Consider the following 3,093-nt stretch of genomic DNA (forward strand, 5'->3'; position numbering starts at 1 on the left):
CCTATTTCAGAATCATTAACTGAAAACAGGATTATGTGTTTTGTTTGGTAATAAGTATTCTGAGGAGGTGCTTGATAAGCAATGAATGAACAAGAATTCTGGGAGCACAACTTTCATATTTATGCATCAGTGGCTTGTGGGAAATCTCATTTGCAAGTCAATTAGAAAAGCAAGTGCATTTTGAAGTCCTGCTATGCTTGACAGATACTAGTCAAACCTGCATTCTGCACGATTTCAGCAGGTTACGTATCAGACATGTATATCAGCCTATCAGGTTGACAACCGACTTGCATAAGTGCTTGAAAATGGGGAAATTTTCTCCAAATTTAATGCAGATTTTTCGTACATTTTATCATTCTCACCCTCTCCCCCCCACCCCCCCCCCCCCCTCTTTGGATCTATATATGCACTTCAGTCATTTAGCAACAAGTCATTACAGACTACTAGACTTCGACGACTAAATTTTGTAATGATATTTTAGATAATGAGTAAAGATTTCGGAGATAGGCTAGACCAATACAAAGCCACTAAGCAAGCTGTACAAACTACATATATCTTGCTCAGTTGCTCCATGCCCTTTTTTGCTTCATCTCATGTGCTTGCTTTATGCCAGGAAGGGCCAAATTTTGTGTTTTCTTTTGAAAGAACAGTTGGAATATTGGTCCTGTAGGCAACAGAATGATATGATCTGAGGCGAGTCATGCATGAGATGTCATATTGCATTTTTAAAAAGATTATCATGATTTTCTCAGTAGCCTTAGAGATTGATACTCGAAGAGGTAGGAATACAACATGAGAGATCATTAATTATTAATACAATCAAAATGATCTTCTTCGGAACTTTTTTTTTCTTTTGGTCGGAGGGAGTGGGGCCGGCGGTGGAATTTGAAGCGAACAACTCACAATGATATCCTTCTGGGGTCTCATTTCAACATCAGTCTCCTGATTCACTTTCACATGTGGCAGTCAAGCCTATCCAGAGCAGGAATAATTTTTCTCAGCCTTAATCCATTGGACCAAATTGTTGAAATTCTTGCCAGAGCTCCCATCTTTGGTAACACTGTTAATAACCTTGGCTTTTAATTTTAAGGCCCTTTTCTTGGATTCTCCAACAGTGAGAAGCTGCTCAATTTTATTCTTTATTTCTTCTCGTGCAATGATTCCATTTGCATCTCGTTCAAATCCTAAACCGATCTTCCAAACATCACATATGTATTTCTCATTAAGGAACTGATCTGCAAAGTAAGGCCAACAGAGGAAAGGAACACCACTGCTCAAACCTTCGATCGTAGAGTTCCAACCACAATGGCTGAGGAAGCAAGCCACCGAAGGATGGCTCAAGACCTGTTGCTGAGGTGCCTAGCCTGCTAGTAGCCCACGGCCTTGTATTCGATCTTTGAAGCCTTCAGGATATGCATTGTCTGTCTCGGTAGTTAAATCTTGCCTCACAACCCACAAGAATGGCCTATTGATGAGTTCAAGCCCAAGTGCCAGCTCTCTGAATTGTGTCGGATCAAAAACTGTGAAGCTCCCAAATGCAACATAAATGACAGATTGCGGAGGCTGCTTATCAAGCCATGCCAAGCAATCTGAATCTTCAGGCCAGAAGGAGCCAACCGATTTTCCAAGTCGATTACTTGCCAAAAGAGGGCCTACAGGTAGTATTTGAGGAAATAAAGTGAAGGCTGCCGCCTCTAATTCACAACTTGTATTGCAAATCAACCAATCTGCCAGTTTAACTAGTGTGTTAGATTTTAAAAAGGTATCAAAAGAAAATTTTTGTAATGTGAGATCACTAAAGCAGGTCCAAACAAGATGTTCAGGCTTCATCTCTGGCATGGTAGGTGACAACTTTACCATCTGGTTCTTCAACACGGTACCTACACTAAAAAGCTTGACGTGTTTAGAAACTTTTCAACTGAATACAAAATAGCAAAATGTAGAACCGATAGTACTAATGCGTGTTCTGATGATTAGCAGTTTGATGACTGCAATTAAATTTATCTTCTTTCTCTAATGGTGCTGGCAAGGAATTATCTAAAATGAGTCAATCTTACCAGTGCTACTTATGATTCCATCATCCATGAGCTTTGGGATGCTGAATATCTGTGCCAATAGTGAAGCTGACGCTGGCCAGAAGGCTACCGCCTTGATTCTCATTTTCTTTGCAATCTCTAGTGCCCATCCCATAGTCTCATCAGCAATAATGCATGTGATTTTATCACAGTCAGATTGATTTATGCTCTTTATTAGACACTCCAGATTCGCAGGCATGACCTGGTAAACTGATAGCGTCAGTTTGATCAGGTCATTTCTGTCCTCCCAGGATTCCAATCCATCTGGGATTGACACCAGTTGCATCATAGCTGGTACTTTGTCCTCCTGTGATAATGATTTGATAACTCTCTTGTGATCGAATTCAGAGTTCACAATTGTTACTCTAATACCCTGCCTGACTAAGCACAAGGCCAGTTCCATTAAGGGAAGAACATGACCTTGCGCTGGATAAGGAATGGCTAGAACATGTGGATGAGGATGATTCATGATATTTTGTTGTTATCTTATCCTGCCTTTCCTCTAATGCAGAAATTGTAGTACAAGAACAGAAGAACTTCCACACTTCTCCCACCGTTTATAGACTGCTTAGGAAAATGCACGTGCATTATGCGTGTTGGATAATGAAGCAGAATGTCATTATTCAATTACGAATTAACACTACTTAATTTGCCTTATGAATTTAAATAACAACATTAGGAGTTGTGAGTTAAAATTATAATTACAACACTTTGTTGAATTACAACAACTAATTCTTTATATGTGTTATTTTTGCAATTCTAGGTTTTACATTGATTCTTTTATACGCAACTCCTTTGTCTATATTCCTCTATGTCTTTGATTAAGAATACCCTTCACGTCTTATTGTTATTTGTCTTGTTGCGTTCTACACATTTTATATTAACTTAAAGTTAAAATAAAATTTTTTATGTGTCTTTAAAACTCCTTAAATGATCTATATGCTTTGCAATTCTTAAATACATCCAAGGGGAGGGTCAGGTTGGATGATAAGGTGTAAGGGATTATAAGTAATAGATC

General features: G+C 38.8%; 1 pseudogene; it reads right to left on the minus strand.

Moving 5' to 3' along the window:
- Window positions 1-780: 780 nt before the first annotated feature.
- LOC113727451 (UDP-glycosyltransferase 83A1-like) lies at window positions 781-2,599 on the minus strand (annotated as a pseudogene).
- Between the last annotated feature and the right edge of the window lie 494 nt (window positions 2,600-3,093).

This window comes from Coffea arabica, chromosome 2e (genome assembly GCF_036785885.1).
Source record: "Coffea arabica cultivar ET-39 chromosome 2e, Coffea Arabica ET-39 HiFi, whole genome shotgun sequence".
Taxonomy (NCBI): domain Eukaryota; kingdom Viridiplantae; phylum Streptophyta; class Magnoliopsida; order Gentianales; family Rubiaceae; genus Coffea; species Coffea arabica.